This window comes from Symphalangus syndactylus, chromosome 23, assembly GCF_028878055.3.
Source record: "Symphalangus syndactylus isolate Jambi chromosome 23, NHGRI_mSymSyn1-v2.1_pri, whole genome shotgun sequence".
In the NCBI taxonomy this organism is placed as follows: domain Eukaryota; kingdom Metazoa; phylum Chordata; class Mammalia; order Primates; family Hylobatidae; genus Symphalangus; species Symphalangus syndactylus.
Window position 1 is genome coordinate 78,005,078 of NC_072445.2, and position 20,515 is coordinate 78,025,592.

The following is a 20,515-nucleotide window of genomic DNA, read 5'->3' on the forward strand; positions in this document are numbered from 1 at the left end:
AAAAACTACACAGAAGCATTGTGTGAAACTTATTTCTGATATGTTCATTAAGCTAACAGAGTTAAACCATACTTTTGATTGCGCAGTTCTGAACACTCTTTCTGTAGAAAATGCAAGTGGACATTCGGAGCGCTAAGAGGGTAATAGTGGAAAAAGGAATATATTCAAATATAAACTACACAGTAGCATTCTGTGAAAATTCTTTCTGTTCTGTGCATTCAACTAACAGAGTTGAACCTTACTTTTGATTGAGCCGTTCTGAAACACTCTTTCTGTAGAAACTGCAATTGGACATGCTAAGCGCTAAGAGGCCTACATTGAGAAAAAGAATATCTTCATATAAAAACTACACAGATGCATTCTGTGAAACTTATTTCTGATTTGTAAATTCAGTTAACAGAGATAAAACATATTTTTGATTGATCAGTTATGAAACACTCCTTTGTAGAAAATGCAAGTGGAGATTCGGAGCGCTAAGAGGGTAATAGTGGAAAAAGGAATGTCTTCAAATATAAACTACACAGAATCATTCGGTGAAACTTCTTTCTGATCTGTGCATTCAGCTAACAGAGTTAAAACATACTTTTGATTGAGCAGATCTGAACACTATTTCTGTAGAAAATGCAACTGGACATTTGGAGCGCTAAGAGCGTAGTAGTGGAAAAAGGAATATATTCAAATATAAACTACACAGAAGCATTCTGTGAAACTTCTTTCTGATCTGAGCATTCAGCTAACAGAGTTAAACCATACTTTTGATTGAGCAGTTCTGAAACACTCTGTCTGTAGAAAATGCAACTGGACATTCGTAGCGCTAAGTGGGTAATAGTGGAAAAAAGAATATGTTCAAATATAAACTACACAGAAGCATTGTATGAAACTTCTTTCTGTTCTGTGCATTCAACTAACAGAGTTGAACCTTACTTTTGATTGAGCCGTTCTGAAACACTCTTTCTGTAGAAACTGCAATTGGACATTCTGAGCGCTAAGAGGCCTATATTGGGAAAAAGAATGTCTACAAATAAAAACTACACAGAAGAATTGTGTGAAACTTCTTTCTGTTCTGTTTGTTCAACTAAAAGAGTTGAACCTTAGTTTTGATTGAGCCGTTCTGAAACACTCTTTCTGTAGAAAATGCAAGCGGAGATTCGGAGCGCTAAGAGGGTAATAGTGGAAAAAGGAATGTCTCCAAATATAAACTACACAGAATCATTCTGTGAAACTTCTTTCTGATCTGTGCATTCAGCTAACAGAGGTAAAACATACTTTTGATTGAGCAGATCTGAACACTCTTTCTGTAGAAAATGCAACTGGACATTTGGAGCGCCAAGAGAGTAGTAGTGGAAATAGGAATATATTCAAATATAAACTACACAGAAGCATTCTGTGAAACTTCTTTCTGATCTGAGCATTCAGCTAACAGAGTTAAACCATACTTTTGATTGCGCAGTTTTGAAACACTCTGTCTGTAGAAAATGCAACTGGACATTCGTAGCGCTAAGTGGGTAATAGTGGAAAAAAGAATATGTTCAAATATAAACTACACAGAAGCATTGTATGAAACTTCTTTCTGTTCTGTGCATTCAACTAACAGAGTTGAACCTTACTTTTGATTGAGCCTTTCTGAAACACTCTTTCTGTAGAAACTGCAATTGGACATTCTGAGCGCTAAGAGGCCTCTATTGGGAAAAATAATATCTTCAAATAAAAACTACACAGAAGCATTGTGTGAAACTTATTTCTGATATGTTCATTAAGCTAACAGAGTTAAACCATACTTTTGATTGCGCAGTTCTGAACACTCTTTCTGTAGAAAATGCAAGTGGACATTCGGAGCGCTAAGAGGGTAATAGTGGAAAAAGGAATATATTCAAATATAAACTACACAGTAGCATTCTGTGAAAATTCTTTCTTTTCTGTGCATTCAACTAACAGAGTTGAACCTTACTTTTGATTGAGCCGTTCTGAAACACTCTTTCTGTAGAAACTGCTTTTGGACATGCTGAGCGCTAAGAGGCCTACATTGGGAAAAAGAATATCTTCAAATAAAAACTACACAGATGCACTCTGTGAAACTTATTTCTGATCTGTAAATTCAGTTAACAGAGATAAAACATATTTTTGATTGAGCAGTTATGAAACAATCTTTTTGTAGAAAATGCAAGTGGAGATTCGGAGCGCTAAGAGGGTAATAGTGGAAAAAGTAATGTCTTCAAATATAAACTAGACAGAATCATTCGGTGAAACTTCTTTCTGTTCTGTGCATTCAGCTAACAGAGTTAAACCATACTTTTGATTGAGCAGATCTGAACACTCTTTCTGTTGAAAATGCAACTGGACATTTGGAGCGCTAAGAGCGTAGTAGTGGAAAAAGGAATATATTCAAATATAAACTACACAGAAGCATTCTGTGAAACTTCTTTCTGATCTGAGCATTCAGCTAACAGAGTTAAACCATAATTTTGATTGAGCAGTTTTGAAACACTCTGTCTGTAGAAAATGCAACTGGACATTCGTAGCGCTAAGTGGGTAAGAGTGGAAAAAAGAATATATTCAAATATAAACTACACAGAAGCATTGTATGAAACTTCTTTCTGTTCTGTGCATTCAACTAACAGAGTTGAACCTTACTTTTGATTGAGCCTTTCTGAAACACTCTTTCTGTAGAAACTGCAATTGGACATTCTGAGCGCTAAGAGGCCTCTATAGGGAAAAATAATATCTTCAAATAAAAACTACACAGAAGCATTGTGTGAAACTTATTTCTGATATGTTCATTAATCTAACAGAGTTAAACCATACTTTTGATTGCGCAGTGCTGAACCCTCTTCTGTAGAAAATGCAAGTGCACATTCGGAGCGCTAAGAGGGTAATAGTGGAAAAAGGAATATATTCAAATATAAACTACACAGTAGCATTCTGTGAAAATTCTTTCTGTTCTGTGCATTCAACTAACAGAGTTGAACCTTACTTTTGATTGAGCCGTTCTGAAACACTCTTTCTGTAGAAACTGCAATTGGACATGCTAAGCGCCAGGAGGCATACATTGGGAAAAAGAATATCTTCAAATAAAAACTACACAGATGCACTCTGTGAAACTTATTTCTGATCTGTAAATTCAGTTAACAGAGATAAAACATATTTTTGATTGAGCAGTTATGAAACACTCTTTTTGTAGAAAATGCAAGTGGAGATTCGGAGCGCTAAGAGGGTAATAGTGGAAAAAGGAATGTCTTCAAATATAAACTACACAGAATCATTCGGTGAAACTTCTTTCTGATCTGTGCATTCAGCTAACAGAGTTAAACCATACTTTTGATTGAGCAGATCTGAACACTCTTTCTGTTGAAAATGCAACTGGACATTTGGAGCGCTAAGAGCGTAGTAGTGGAAAAAGGAATATATTCAAATATAAACTACACAGAAGCATTCTGTGAAACTTCTTTCTGATCTGAGCATTCAGCTAACAGAGTTAAACCATACTTTTGATTGAGCAGTTTTGAAACACTCTGTCTGTAGAAAATGCAACTGGACATTCGTAGCGCTAAGTGGGTAATAGTGGAAAAAAGAATATGTTCAAATATAAACTACACAGAAGCATTGTATGAAACTACTTTCTGTTCTGTGCATTCAACTAACAGAGTTGAACCTTACTTTTGATTGAGCCTTTCTGAAACACTTTTCCGGTAGAAACTGCAATTGGACATTCTGAGCGCTAAGAGGCCTCTATTGGGAAAAATAATATCTTCAAATAAAAACTACACAGAAGCATTGTGTGAAACTTATTTCTGATATGTTCATTAAGCTAACAGAGTTAAACCATACTTTTGATTGCGCAGTTCTGAACACTCTTTCTGTAGAAAATGCAAGTGGACATTCGGAGCGCTAAGAGGGTAATAATGGAAAAAGGAATATATTCAAATATAAACTACACAGTAGCATTCTGTGAAAATTCTTTCTGTTCTGTGCATTCAACTAACAGAGTTGAACCTTACTTTTGATTGAGCCGTTCTGAAACACTCTTTCTGTAGAAACTGCTATTGGACATGCTAAGCGCTAAGAGGCCTACATTGGGAAAAAGAATATCTTCAAATAAAAACTACACAGATGCACTCTGTGAAACTTATTTCTGATCTGTAAATTCAGTTAACAGAGATAAAACATATTTTTGATTGAGCAGTTATGAAACACTCTTTTTGTAGAAAATGCAAGTGGAGATTCGGAGCGCTAAGAGGGTAATAGTGGAAAAAGTAATGTCTTCAAATATAAACTAGACAGAATCATTCGGTGAAACTTCTTTCTGTTCTGTGCATTCAGCTAACAGAGTTAAACCATACTTTTGATTGAGCAGATCTGAACACTCTTTCTGTTGAAAATGCAACTGGACATTTGGAGCGCTAAGAGCGTAGTAGTGGAAAAAGGAATATATTCAAGTATAAACTACACAGAAGCATTCTGTGAAACTTCTTTCTGATCTGAGCATTCAGCTAACAGAGTTAAACCATAATTTTGATTGAGCAGTTTTGAAACACTCTGTCTGTAGAAAATGCAACTGGACATTCGTAGCGCTAAGTGGGTAAGAGTGGAAAAAAGAATATGTTCAAATATAAACTACACAGAAGCATTGTATGAAACTTCTTTCTGTTCTGTGCATTCAACTAACAGAGTTGAACCTTACTTTTGATTGAGCCGTTCTGAAACACTCTTTCTGTAGAAACTGCAATTGGACATTCTGAGCGCTAAGAGGCCTATATTGGGAAAAAGAATGTCTACAAATAAAAACTACACAGAAGAATTGTGTGAAACATCTTTCTGTTCTGCTTGTTCAACTAAAAGATTTGAACCTCAGTTTTGATTGAGCCGTTCTGAAACACTCTTTCTGTAGAAAATGCAAGTGGAGATTAGGAGCGCTAAGAGGGTAATAGTGGAAAAAGGAATGTCTCCAAATATAAACTACACAGAATCATTCTGTGAAACTTCTTTCTGATCTGTGCATTCAGCTAACAGAGTTAAACCATACTTTTGATTGAGCAGATCTGAACACTCTTTCTGTAGAAAATGCAACTGGACATTTGGAGCGCCAAGAGAGTAGTAGTGGAAAAAGGAATATATTCAAATATAAACTACACAGAAGCATTCTGTGAAACTTCTTTCTGATCTGAGCATTCAGCTAACAGAGTTAAACCATACTTTTGATTGAGCAGTTTTGAAACACTCTGTCTGTAGAAAATGCAACTGGACATTCGTAGCGCTAAGTGGGTAATAGTGGAAAAAAGAATATGTTCAAATATAAACTACACAGAAGCATTGTATGAAACTTCTTTCTGTTCTGTGCATTCAACTAACAGAGTTGAACCTTACTTTTGATTGAGCCTTTCTGAAACACTCTTTCTGTAGAAACTGCAATTGGACATTCTGAGCGCTAAGAGGCCTCTATTGGGAAAAATAATATCTTCAAATAAAAACTACACAGAAGCATTGTGTGAAACTTATTTCTGATATGTTCATTAAGCTAACAGAGTTAAACCATACTTTTGATTGCGCAGTTCTGAACACTCTTTCTGTAGAAAATGCAAGTGGACATTCGGAGCGCTAAGAGGGTAATAGTGGAAAAAGGAATATATTCAAATATAAACTACACAGTAGCATTCTGTGAAAATTCTTTCTGTTCTGTGCATTCAACTAACAGAGTTGAACCTTACTTTTGATTGAGCCTTTCTGAAACACTTTTTCTGTAGAAACTGCAATTGGACATTCTGAGCGCTAAGAGGCCTCTATTGGGAAAAATAATATCTTCAAATAAAAACTACACAGAAGCATTGTGTGAAACTTATTTCTGATATGTTCATTAAGCTAACAGAGTTAAACCATACTTTTGATTGCGCAGTTCTGAACACTCTTTCTGTAGAAAATGCAAGTGGACATTCGGAGCGCTAAGAGGGTAATAGTGGAAAAAGGAATATATTCAAATATAAACTACACAGTAGCATTCTGTGAAAATTCTTTCTTTTCTGTGCATTCAACTAACAGAGTTGAACCTTACTTTTGATTGAGCCGTTCTGAAACACTCTTTCTGTAGAAACTGCTTTTGGACATGCTAAGCGCTAAGAGGCCTACATTGGGAAAAAGAATATCTTCAAATAAAAACTACACAGATGCACTCTGTGAAACTTATTTCTGATCTGTAAATTCAGTTAACAGAGATAAAACATATTTTTGATTGAGCAGTTATGAAACAATCTTTTTGTAGAAAATGCAAGTGGAGATTCGGAGCGCTAAGAGGGTAATAGTGGAAAAAGTAATGTCTTCAAATATAAACTAGACAGAATCATTCGGTGAAACTTCTTTCTGTTCTGTGCATTCAGCTAACAGAGTTAAACCATACTTTTGATTGAGCAGATCTGAACACTCTTTCTGTTGAAAATGCAACTGGACATTTGGAGCGCTAAGAGCGTAGTAGTGGAAAAAGGAATATATTCAAATATAAACTACACAGAAGCATTCTGTGAAACTTCTTTCTGATCTGAGCATTCAGCTAACAGAGTTAAACCATAATTTTGATTGAGCAGTTTTGAAACACTCTGTCTGTAGAAAATGCAACTGGACATTCGTAGCGCTAAGTGGGTAAGAGTGGAAAAAAGAATATGTTCAAATATAAACTACACAGAAGCATTGTATGAAACTTCTTTCTGTTCTGTGCATTCAACTAACAGAGTTGAACCTTACTTTTGATTGAGCCGTTCTGAAACACTCTTTCTGTAGAAACTGCAATTGGACATTCTGAGCGCTAAGAGGCCTATATTGGGAAAAAGAATGTCTACAAATAAAAACTACACAGAAGAATTGTGTGAAACTTCTTTCTGTTCTGTTTGTTCAACTAAAAGATTTGAACCTTAGTTTTGATTGAGCCGTTCTGAAACACTCTTTCTGTAGAAAATGCAAGTGGAGATTAGGAGCGCTAAGAGGGTAATAGTGGAAAAAGGAATGTCTCCAAATATAAACTACACAGAATCATTCTGTGAAACTTCTTTCTGATCTGTGCATTCAGCTAACAGAGGTAAAACATACTTTTGATTGAGCAGATCTGAACACTCTTTCTGTAGAAAATGCAACTGGACATTTGGAGCGCCAAGAGAGTAGTAGTGGAAATAGGAATATATTCAAATATAAACTACACAGAAGCATTCTGTGAAACTTCTTTCTGATCTGAGCATTCAGCTAACAGAGTTAAACCATACTTTTGATTGAGCAGTTTTGAAACACTCTGTCTGTAGAAAATGCAACTGGACATTCGTAGCGCTAAGTGGGTAATAGTGGAAAAAAGAATATGTTCAAATATAAACTACACAGAAGCATTGTATGAAACTTCTTTCTGTTCTGTGCATTCAACTAACAGAGTTGAACCTTACTTTTGATTGAGCCTTTCTGAAACACTCTTTCTGTAGAAACTGCAATTGGACATTCTGAGCGCTAAGAGGCCTCTATTGGGAAAAATAATATCTTCAAATAAAAACTACACAGAAGCATTGTGTGAAACTTATTTCTGATATGTTCATTAAGCTAACAGAGTTAAACCATACTTTTGATTGCGCAGTTCTGAACACTCTTTCTGTAGAAAATGCAAGTGGACATTCGGAGCGCTAAGAGGGTAATAGTGGAAAAAGGAATATATTCAAATATAAACTACACAGTAGCATTCTGTGAAAATTCTTTCTTTTCTGTGCATTCAACTAACAGAGTTGAACCTTACTTTTGATTGAGCCGTTCTGAAACACTCTTTCTGTAGAAACTGCTTTTGGACATGCTAAGCGCTAAGAGGCCTACATTGGGAAAAAGAATATCTTCAAATAAAAACTACACAGATGCACTCTGTGAAACTTATTTCTGATCTGTAAATTCAGTTAACAGAGATAAAACATATTTTTGATTGAGCAGTTATGAAACAATCTTTTTGTAGAAAATGCAAGTGGAGATTCGGAGCGCTAAGAGGGTAATAGTGGAAAAAGTAATGTCTTCAAATATAAACTAGACAGAATCATTCGGTGAAACTTCTTTCTGTTCTGTGCATTCAGCTAACAGAGTTAAACCATACTTTTGATTGAGCAGATCTGAACACTCTTTCTGTTGAAAATGCAACTGGACATTTGGAGCGCTAAGAGCGTAGTAGTGGAAAAAGGAATATATTCAAATATAAACTACACAGAAGCATTCTGTGAAACTTCTTTCTGATCTGAGCATTCAGCTAACAGAGTTAAACCATAATTTTGATTGAGCAGTTTTGAAACACTCTGTCTGTAGAAAATGCAACTGGACATTCGTAGCGCTAAGTGGGTAAGAGTGGAAAAAAGAATATATTCAAATATAAACTACACAGAAGCATTGTATGAAACTTCTTTCTGTTCTGTGCATTCAACTAACAGAGTTGAACCTTACTTTTGATTGAGCCGTTCTGAAACACTCTTTCTGTAGAAACTGCAATTGGACATTCTGAGCGCTAAGAGGCCTATATTGGGAAAAAGAATGTCTACAAATAAAAACTACACAGAAGAATTGTGTGAAACTTCTTTCTGTTCTGTTTGTTCAACTAAAAGATTTGAACCTTAGTTTTGATTGAGCCGTTCTGAAACACTCTTTCTGTAGAAAATGCAAGTGGAGATTAGGAGCGCTAAGAGGGTAATAGTGGAAAAAGGAATGTCTCCAAATATAAACTACACAGAATCATTCTGTGAAACTTCTTTCTGATCTGTGCATTCAGCTAACAGAGGTAAACCATACTTTTGATTGAGCAGATCTGAACACTCTTTCTGTAGAAAATGCAACTGGACATTTGGAGCGCCAAGAGAGTAGTAGTGGAAATAGGAATATATTCAAATATAAACTACACAGAAGCATTCTGTGAAACTTCTTTCTGATCTGAGCATTCAGCTAACAGAGTTAAACCATACTTTTGATTGAGCAGTTTTGAAACACTCTGTCTGTAGAAAATGCAACTGGACATTCGTAGCGCTAAGTGGGTAATAGTGGAAAAAAGAATATGTTCAAATATAAACTACACAGAAGCATTGTATGAAACTTCTTTCTGTTCTGTGCATTCAACTAACAGAGTTGAACCTTATTTTGATTGAGCCTTTCTGAAACACTCTTTCTGTAGAAACTGCAATTGGACATTCTGAGCGCTAAGAGGCCTCTATTGGGAAAAGTAATATCTTCAAATAAAAACTACACAGAAGCATTGTGTGAAACTTATTTCTGATATGTTCATTAAGCTAACAGAGTTAAACCATACTTTTGATTGCGCAGTTCTGAACACTCTTTCTGTAGAAAATGCAAGTGGACATTCGGAGCGCTAAGAGGGTAATAGTGGAAAAAGGAATATATTCAAATATAAACTACACAGTAGCATTCTGTGAAAATTCTTTCTGTTCTGTGCATTCAACTAACAGAGTTGAACCTTACTTTTGATTGAGCCGTTCTGAAACACTCTTTCTGTAGAAACTGCAATTGGACATGCTAAGCGCTAAGAGGCCTACATTGAGAAAAAGAATATCTTCATATAAAAACTACACAGATGCATTCTGTGAAACTTATTTCTGATTTGTAAATTCAGTTAACAGAGATAAAACATATTTTTGATTGATCAGTTATGAAACACTCCTTTGTAGAAAATGCAAGTGGAGATTCGGAGCGCTAAGAGGGTAATAGTGGAAAAAGGAATGTCTTCAAATATAAACTACACAGAATCATTCGGTGAAACTTCTTTCTGATCTGTGCATTCAGCTAACAGAGTTAAAACATACTTTTGATTGAGCAGATCTGAACACTATTTCTGTAGAAAATGCAACTGGACATTTGGAGCGCTAAGAGCGTAGTAGTGGAAAAAGGAATATATTCAAATATAAACTACACAGAAGCATTCTGTGAAACTTCTTTCTGATCTGAGCATTCAGCTAACAGAGTTAAACCATACTTTTGATTGAGCAGTTCTGAAACACTCTGTCTGTAGAAAATGCAACTGGACATTCGTAGCGCTAAGTGGGTAATAGTGGAAAAAAGAATATGTTCAAATATAAACTACACAGAAGCATTGTATGAAACTTCTTTCTGTTCTGTGCATTCAACTAACAGAGTTGAACCTTACTTTTGATTGAGCCGTTCTGAAACACTCTTTCTGTAGAAACTGCAATTGGACATTCTGAGCGCTAAGAGGCCTATATTGGGAAAAAGAATGTCTACAAATAAAAACTACACAGAAGAATTGTGTGAAACTTCTTTCTGTTCTGTTTGTTCAACTAAAAGAGTTGAACCTTAGTTTTGATTGAGCCGTTCTGAAACACTCTTTCTGTAGAAAATGCAAGCGGAGATTCGGAGCGCTAAGAGGGTAATAGTGGAAAAAGGAATGTCTCCAAATATAAACTACACAGAATCATTCTGTGAAACTTCTTTCTGATCTGTGCATTCAGCTAACAGAGGTAAAACATACTTTTGATTGAGCAGATCTGAACACTCTTTCTGTAGAAAATGCAACTGGACATTTGGAGCGCCAAGAGAGTAGTAGTGGAAATAGGAATATATTCAAATATAAACTACACAGAAGCATTCTGTGAAACTTCTTTCTGATCTGAGCATTCAGCTAACAGAGTTAAACCATACTTTTGATTGAGCAGTTTTGAAACACTCTGTCTGTAGAAAATGCAACTGGACATTCGTAGCGCTAAGTGGGTAATAGTGGAAAAAAGAATATGTTCAAATATAAACTACACAGAAGCATTGTATGAAACTTCTTTCTGTTCTGTGCATTCAACTAACAGAGTTGAACCTTACTTTTGATTGAGCCTTTCTGAAACACTCTTTCTGTAGAAACTGCAATTGGACATTCTGAGCGCTAAGAGGCCTCTATTGGGAAAAATAATATCTTCAAATAAAAACTACACAGAAGCATTGTGTGAAACTTATTTCTGATATGTTCATTAAGCTAACAGAGTTAAACCATACTTTTGATTGCGCAGTTCTGAACACTCTTTCTGTAGAAAATGCAAGTGGACATTCGGAGCGCTAAGAGGGTAATAGTGGAAAAAGGAATATATTCAAATATAAACTACACAGTAGCATTCTGTGAAAATTCTTTCTTTTCTGTGCATTCAACTAACAGAGTTGAACCTTACTTTTGATTGAGCCGTTCTGAAACACTCTTTCTGTAGAAACTGCTTTTGGACATGCTAAGCGCTAAGAGGCCTACATTGGGAAAAAGAATATCTTCAAATAAAAACTACACAGATGCACTCTGTGAAACTTATTTCTGATCTGTAAATTCAGTTAACAGAGATAAAACATATTTTTGATTGAGCAGTTATGAAACAATCTTTTTGTAGAAAATGCAAGTGGAGATTCGGAGCGCTAAGAGGGTAATAGTGGAAAAAGTAATGTCTTCAAATATAAACTAGACAGAATCATTCGGTGAAACTTCTTTCTGTTCTGTGCATTCAGCTAACAGAGTTAAACCATACTTTTGATTGAGCAGATCTGAACACTCTTTCTGTTGAAAATGCAACTGGACATTTGGAGCGCTAAGAGCGTAGTAGTGGAAAAAGGAATATATTCAAATATAAACTACACAGAAGCATTCTGTGAAACTTCTTTCTGATCTGAGCATTCAGCTAACAGAGTTAAACCATAATTTTGATTGAGCAGTTTTGAAACACTCTGTCTGTAGAAAATGCAACTGGACATTCGTAGCGCTAAGTGGGTAAGAGTGGAAAAAAGAATATATTCAAATATAAACTACACAGAAGCATTGTATGAAACTTCTTTCTGTTCTGTGCATTCAACTAACAGAGTTGAACCTTACTTTTGATTGAGCCGTTCTGAAACACTCTTTCTGTAGAAACTGCAATTGGACATTCTGAGCGCTAAGAGGCCTATATTGGGAAAAAGAATGTCTACAAATAAAAACTACACAGAAGAATTGTGTGAAACTTCTTTCTGTTCTGTTTGTTCAACTAAAAGATTTGAACCTTAGTTTTGATTGAGCCGTTCTGAAACACTCTTTCTGTAGAAAATGCAAGTGGAGATTAGGAGCGCTAAGAGGGTAATAGTGGAAAAAGGAATGTCTCCAAATATAAACTACACAGAATCATTCTGTGAAACTTCTTTCTGATCTGTGCATTCAGCTAACAGAGGTAAACCATACTTTTGATTGAGCAGATCTGAACACTCTTTCTGTAGAAAATGCAACTGGACATTTGGAGCGCCAAGAGAGTAGTAGTGGAAATAGGAATATATTCAAATATAAACTACACAGAAGCATTCTGTGAAACTTCTTTCTGATCTGAGCATTCAGCTAACAGAGTTAAACCATACTTTTGATTGAGCAGTTTTGAAACACTCTGTCTGTAGAAAATGCAACTGGACATTCGTAGCGCTAAGTGGGTAATAGTGGAAAAAAGAATATGTTCAAATATAAACTACACAGAAGCATTGTATGAAACTTCTTTCTGTTCTGTGCATTCAACTAACAGAGTTGAACCTTATTTTGATTGAGCCTTTCTGAAACACTCTTTCTGTAGAAACTGCAATTGGACATTCTGAGCGCTAAGAGGCCTCTATTGGGAAAAGTAATATCTTCAAATAAAAACTACACAGAAGCATTGTGTGAAACTTATTTCTGATATGTTCATTAAGCTAACAGAGTTAAACCATACTTTTGATTGCGCAGTTCTGAACACTCTTTCTGTAGAAAATGCAAGTGGACATTCGGAGCGCTAAGAGGGTAATAGTGGAAAAAGGAATATATTCAAATATAAACTACACAGTAGCATTCTGTGAAAATTCTTTCTGTTCTGTGCATTCAACTAACAGAGTTGAACCTTACTTTTGATTGAGCCGTTCTGAAACACTCTTTCTGTAGAAACTGCAATTGGACATGCTAAGCGCTAAGAGGCCTACATTGAGAAAAAGAATATCTTCATATAAAAACTACACAGATGCATTCTGTGAAACTTATTTCTGATTTGTAAATTCAGTTAACAGAGATAAAACATATTTTTGATTGATCAGTTATGAAACACTCCTTTGTAGAAAATGCAAGTGGAGATTCGGAGCGCTAAGAGGGTAATAGTGGAAAAAGGAATGTCTTCAAATATAAACTACACAGAATCATTCGGTGAAACTTCTTTCTGATCTGTGCATTCAGCTAACAGAGTTAAAACATACTTTTGATTGAGCAGATCTGAACACTATTTCTGTAGAAAATGCAACTGGACATTTGGAGCGCTAAGAGCGTAGTAGTGGAAAAAGGAATATATTCAAATATAAACTACACAGAAGCATTCTGTGAAACTTCTTTCTGATCTGAGCATTCAGCTAACAGAATTAAACCATACTTTTGATTGAGCAGTTCTGAAACAGTCTGTCTGTAGAAAATGCAACTGGACATTCGTAGCGCTAAGTGGGTAATAGTGGAAAAAAGAATATGTTCAAATATAAACTACACAGAAGCATTGTATGAAACTTCTTTCTGTTCTGTGCATTCAACTAACAGAGTTGAACCTTACTTTTGATTGAGCCGTTCTGAAACACTCTTTCTGTAGAAACTGCAATTGGACATTCTGAGCGCTAAGAGGCCTATATTGGGAAAAAGAATGTCTACAAATAAAAACTACACAGAAGAATTGTGTGAAACTTCTTTCTGTTCTGTTTGTTCAACTAAAAGAGTTGAACCTTAGTTTTGATTGAGCCGTTCTGAAACACTCTTTCTGTAGAAAATGCAAGCGGAGATTCGGAGCGCTAAGAGGGTAATAGTGGAAAAAGGAATGTCTCCAAATATAAACTACACAGAATCATTCTGTGAAACTTCTTTCTGATCTGTGCATTCAGCTAACAGAGGTAAACCATACTTTTGATTGAGCAGATCTGAACACTCTTTCTGTAGAAAATGCAACTGGACATTTGGAGCGCCAAGAGAGTAGTAGTGGAAATAGGAATATATTCAAATATAAACTACACAGAAGCATTCTGTGAAACTTCTTTCTGATCTGAGCATTCAGCTAACAGAGTTAAACCATACTTTTGATTGAGCAGTTTTGAAACACTCTGTCTGTAGAAAATGCAACTGGACATTCGTAGCGCTAAGTGGGTAATAGTGGAAAAAAGAATATGTTCAAATATAAACTACACAGAAGCATTGTATGAAACTTCTTTCTGTTCTGTGCATTCAACTAACAGAGTTGAACCTTATTTTGATTGAGCCTTTCTGAAACACTCTTTCTGTAGAAACTGCAATTGGACATTCTGAGCGCTAAGAGGCCTCTATTGGGAAAAGTAATATCTTCAAATAAAAACTACACAGAAGCATTGTGTGAAACTTATTTCTGATATGTTCATTAAGCTAACAGAGTTAAACCATACTTTTGATTGCGCAGTTCTGAACACTCTTTCTGTAGAAAATGCAAGTGGACATTCGGAGCGCTAAGAGGGTAATAGTGGAAAAAGGAATATATTCAAATATAAACTACACAGTAGCATTCTGTGAAAATTCTTTCTGTTCTGTGCATTCAACTAACAGAGTTGAACCTTACTTTTGATTGAGCCGTTCTGAAACACTCTTTCTGTAGAAACTGCAATTGGACATGCTAAGCGCTAAGAGGCCTACATTGAGAAAAAGAATATCTTCATATAAAAACTACACAGATGCATTCTGTGAAACTTATTTCTGATTTGTAAATTCAGTTAACAGAGATAAAACATATTTTTGATTGATCAGTTATGAAACACTCCTTTGTAGAAAATGCAAGTGGAGATTCGGAGCGCTAAGAGGGTAATAGTGGAAAAAGGAATGTCTTCAAATATAAACTACACAGAATCATTCGGTGAAACTTCTTTCTGATCTGTGCATTCAGCTAACAGAGTTAAAACATACTTTTGATTGAGCAGATCTGAACACTATTTCTGTAGAAAATGCAACTGGACATTTGGAGCGCTAAGAGCGTAGTAGTGGAAAAAGGAATATATTCAAATATAAACTACACAGAAGCATTCTGTGAAACTTCTTTCTGATCTGAGCATTCAGCTAACAGAGTTAAACCATACTTTTGATTGAGCAGTTCTGAAACACTCTGTCTGTAGAAAATGCAACTGGACATTCGTAGCGCTAAGTGGGTAATAGTGGAAAAAAGAATATGTTCAAATATAAACTACACAGAAGCATTGTATGAAACTTCTTTCTGTTCTGTGCATTCAACTAACAGAGTTGAACCTTACTTTTGATTGAGCCGTTCTGAAACACTCTTTCTGTAGAAACTGCAATTGGACATTCTGAGCGCTAAGAGGCCTATATTGGGAAAAAGAATGTCTACAAATAAAAACTACACAGAAGAATTGTGTGAAACTTCTTTCTGTTCTGTTTGTTCAACTAAAAGAGTTGAACCTTAGTTTTGATTGAGCCGTTCTGAAACACTCTTTCTGTAGAAAATGCAAGCGGAGATTCGGAGCGCTAAGAGGGTAATAGTGGAAAAAGGAATGTCTCCAAATATAAACTACACAGAATCATTCTGTGAAACTTCTTTCTGATCTGTGCATTCAGCTAACAGAGGTAAAACATACTTTTGATTGAGCAGATCTGAACACTCTTTCTGTAGAAAATGCAACTGGACATTTGGAGCGCCAAGAGAGTAGTAGTGGAAATAGGAATATATTCAAATATAAACTACACAGAAGCATTCTGTGAAACTTCTTTCTGATCTGAGCATTCAGCTAACAGAGTTAAACCATACTTTTGATTGAGCAGTTTTGAAACACTCTGTCTGTAGAAAATGCAACTGGACATTCGTAGCGCTAAGTGGGTAATAGTGGAAAAAAGAATATGTTCAAATATAAACTACACAGAAGCATTGTATGAAACTTCTTTCTGTTCTGTGCATTCAACTAACAGAGTTGAACCTTACTTTTGATTGAGCCTTTCTGAAACACTCTTTCTGTAGAAACTGCAATTGGACATTCTGAGCGCTAAGAGGCCTCTATTGGGAAAAATAATATCTTCAAATAAAAACTACACAGAAGCATTGTGTGAAACTTATTTCTGATATGTTCATTAAGCTAACAGAGTTAAACCATACTTTTGATTGCGCAGTTCTGAACACTCTTTCTGTAGAAAATGCAAGTGGACATTCGGAGCGCTAAGAGGGTAATAGTGGAAAAAGGAATATATTCAAATATAAACTACACAGTAGCATTCTGTGAAAATTCTTTCTTTTCTGTGCATTCAACTAACAGAGTTGAACCTTACTTTTGATTGAGCCGTTCTGAAACACTCTTTCTGTAGAAACTGCTTTTGGACATGCTAAGCGCTAAGAGGCCTACATTGGGAAAAAGAATATCTTCAAATAAAAACTACACAGATGCACTCTGTGAAACTTATTTCTGATCTGTAAATTCAGTTAACAGAGATAAAACATATTTTTGATTGAGCAGTTATGAAACAATCTTTTTGTAGAAAATGCAAGTGGAGATTCGGAGCGCTAAGAGGGTAATAGTGGAAAAAGTAATGTCTTCAAATATAAACTAGACAGAATCATTCGGTGAAACTTCTTTCTGTTCTGTGCATTCAGCTAACAGAGTTAAACCATACTTTTGATTGAGCAGATCTGAACACTCTTTCTGTTGAAAATGCAACTGGACATTTGGAGCGCTAAGAGCGTAGTAGTGGAAAAAGGAATATATTCAAATATAAACTACACAGAAGCATTCTGTGAAACTTCTTTCTGATCTGAGCATTCAGCTAACAGAGTTAAACCATAATTTTGATTGAGCAGTTTTGAAACACTCTGTCTGTAGAAAATGCAACTGGACATTCGTAGCGCTAAGTGGGTAAGAGTGGAAAAAAGAATATATTCAAATATAAACTACACAGAAGCATTGTATGAAACTTCTTTCTGTTCTGTGCATTCAACTAACAGAGTTGAACCTTACTTTTGATTGAGCCGTTCTGAAACACTCTTTCTGTAGAAACTGCAATTGGACATTCTGAGCGCTAAGAGGCCTATATTGGGAAAAAGAATGTCTACAAATAAAAACTACACAGAAGAATTGTGTGAAACTTCTTTCTGTTCTGTTTGTTCAACTAAAAGATTTGAACCTTAGTTTTGATTGAGCCGTTCTGAAACACTCTTTCTGTAGAAAATGCAAGTGGAGATTAGGAGCGCTAAGAGGGTAATAGTGGAAAAAGGAATGTCTCCAAATATAAACTACACAGAATCATTCTGTGAAACTTCTTTCTGATCTGTGCATTCAGCTAACAGAGGTAAACCATACTTTTGATTGAGCAGATCTGAACACTCTTTCTGTAGAAAATGCAACTGGACATTTGGAGCGCCAAGAGAGTAGTAGTGGAAATAGGAATATATTCAAATATAAACTACACAGAAGCATTCTGTGAAACTTCTTTCTGATCTGAGCATTCAGCTAACAGAGTTAAACCATACTTTTGATTGAGCAGTTTTGAAACACTCTGTCTGTAGAAAATGCAACTGGACATTCGTAGCGCTAAGTGGGTAATAGTGGAAAAAAGAATATGTTCAAATATAAACTACACAGAAGCATTGTATGAAACTTCTTTCTGTTCTGTGCATTCAACTAACAGAGTTGAACCTTATTTTGATTGAGCCTTTCTGAAACACTCTTTCTGTAGAAACTGCAATTGGACATTCTGAGCGCTAAGAGGCCTCTATTGGGAAAAGTAATATCTTCAAATAAAAACTACACAGAAGCATTGTGTGAAACTTATTTCTGATATGTTCATTAAGCTAACAGAGTTAAACCATACTTTTGATTGCGCAGTTCTGAACACTCTTTCTGTAGAAAATGCAAGTGGACATTCGGAGCGCTAAGAGGGTAATAGTGGAAAAAGGAATATATTCAAATATAAACTACACAGTAGCATTCTGTGAAAATTCTTTCTGTTCTGTGCATTCAACTAACAGAGTTGAACCTTACTTTTGATTGAGCCGTTCTGAAACACTCTTTCTGTAGAAACTGCAATTGGACATGCTAAGCGCTAAGAGGCCTACATTGAGAAAAAGAATATCTTCATATAAAAACTACACAGATGCATTCTGTGAAACTTATTTCTGATTTGTAAATTCAGTTAACAGAGATAAAACATATTTTTGATTGATCAGTTATGAAACACTCCTTTGTAGAAAATGCAAGTGGAGATTCGGAGCGCTAAGAGGGTAATAGTGGAAAAAGGAATGTCTTCAAATATAAACTACACAGAATCATTCGGTGAAACTTCTTTCTGATCTGTGCATTCAGCTAACAGAGTTAAAACATACTTTTGATTGAGCAGATCTGAACACTATTTCTGTAGAAAATGCAACTGGACATTTGGAGCGCTAAGAGCGTAGTAGTGGAAAAAGGAATATATTCAAATATAAACTACACAGAAGCATTCTGTGAAACTTCTTTCTGATCTGAGCATTCAGCTAACAGAGTTAAACCATACTTTTGATTGAGCAGTTCTGAAACACTCTGTCTGTAGAAAATGCAACTGGACATTCGTAGCGCTAAGTGGGTAATAGTGGAAAAAAGAATATGTTCAAATATAAACTACACAGAAGCATTGTATGAAACTTCTTTCTGTTCTGTGCATTCAACTAACAGAGTTGAACCTTACTTTTGATTGAGCCGTTCTGAAACACTCTTTCTGTAGAAACTGCAATTGGACATTCTGAGCGCTAAGAGGCCTATATTGGGAAAAAGAATGTCTACAAATAAAAACTACACAGAAGAATTGTGTGAAACTTCTTTCTGTTCTGTTTGTTCAACTAAAAGAGTTGAACCTTAGTTTTGATTGAGCCGTTCTGAAACACTCTTTCTGTAGAAAATGCAAGCGGAGATTCGGAGCGCTAAGAGGGTAATAGTGGAAAAAGGAATGTCTCCAAATATAAACTACACAGAATCATTCGGTGAAACTTCTTTCTGATCTGTGCATTCAGCTAACAGAGTTAAACCATACTTTTGATTGAGCAGATCTGAACTCTCTTTCTGTAGAAAATGCAACTGGACATTTGGAGCGCTAAGAGTGTAGTAGTGGAAAAAGGAATATATTCAAATATAAACTACACAGAAGCATTCTGTGAAACTTCTTTCTGATCTGAGCATTCAGCTAACAGAGTTAAACCATACTTTTGATTGAGCAGTTTTGAAACCCTCTGTCTGTAGAAAATGCAACTGGACATTCGTAGCGCTAAGTGGGTAATAGTGGAAAAAAGTATATGTTCAAATATAAACTACACAGAAGCATTGTATGAAACTACTTTCTGTTCTGTGCATTCAACTAACAGAGTTGAACCTTACTTTTGATTGAGCCTTTCTGAAACACTCTTTCTGTAGAAACTGCAATTGGACATTCTGAGGGCTAAGAGGCCTATATTGGGAAAAATAATATCTTCAAATAAAAACTACACAGAAGCATTGTGTGAAACTTATTTCTGATATGTTCATTAAGCTAACAGAGTTAAACCATACTTTTGATTGCGCAGTTCTGAACACTCTTTCTGTAGAAAATGCAAGTGGACATTCGGAGCGCTAAGAGGGTAATAGTGGAAAAAGGAATATATTCAAATATAAACTACACAGTAGCATTCAGTGAAAATTCTTTTTGTTCTGTGCATTCAACTAACAGAGTTGAACCTTACTTTTGATTGAGCCGTTCTGAAACACTCTTTCTGTAGAAACTGCAATTGGAAATTCTGAGTGCTAAGAGGCCTATATTGGGAAAAAGAATGTCTACAAATAAAAACTACACAGAAGAATTGTGTGAAACTTCTTTCTGTTCTGTTTGTTCAACTAAAAGTGTTGAACCTTAGTTTTGATTGAGCCGTTCTGAAACAATCTTTCTGTAGAAAATGCAAGTGGAGATTCGGAGCGCTAAGAGGGTAATAGTGGAAAAAGGAATGTCTCCAAATATAAACTACACAGAATCATTCGGTGAAACTTCTTTCTGATCTGTGCATTCAGCTAACAGTGTTAAACCATACTTTTGATTGAGCAGATCTGAACTCTCTTTCTGTAGAAAATGCAACTGGACATTTGGAGCGCTAAGAGAGTAGTAGTGGAAAAAGGAATATATTCAAATATAAACTACACAGAAGCATTCTGTGAAACTTCTTTCTGATCTGAGCATTCAGCTAACAGAGTTAAACCATACTTTTGATTGAGCAGTTTTGAAACACTCTGTCTGTAGAAAATGCAACTGGACATTCGTAGCGCTAAGTGGGTAATAGTGGAAAAAAGAATATGTTCAAATATAAACTACACAGAAGCATTGTATGAAACTACTTTCTGTTCTGTGCATTCAACTAACAGAGTTGAACCTTACTTTTGATTGAGCCTTTCTGAAACACTCTTTCTGTAGAAACTGCAATTGGACATTCTGAGCGCTAAGAGGCCTATATTGGGAAAAATAATATCTTCAAATAAAAACTACACAGAAGCATTGTGTGAAACTTATTTCTGATAT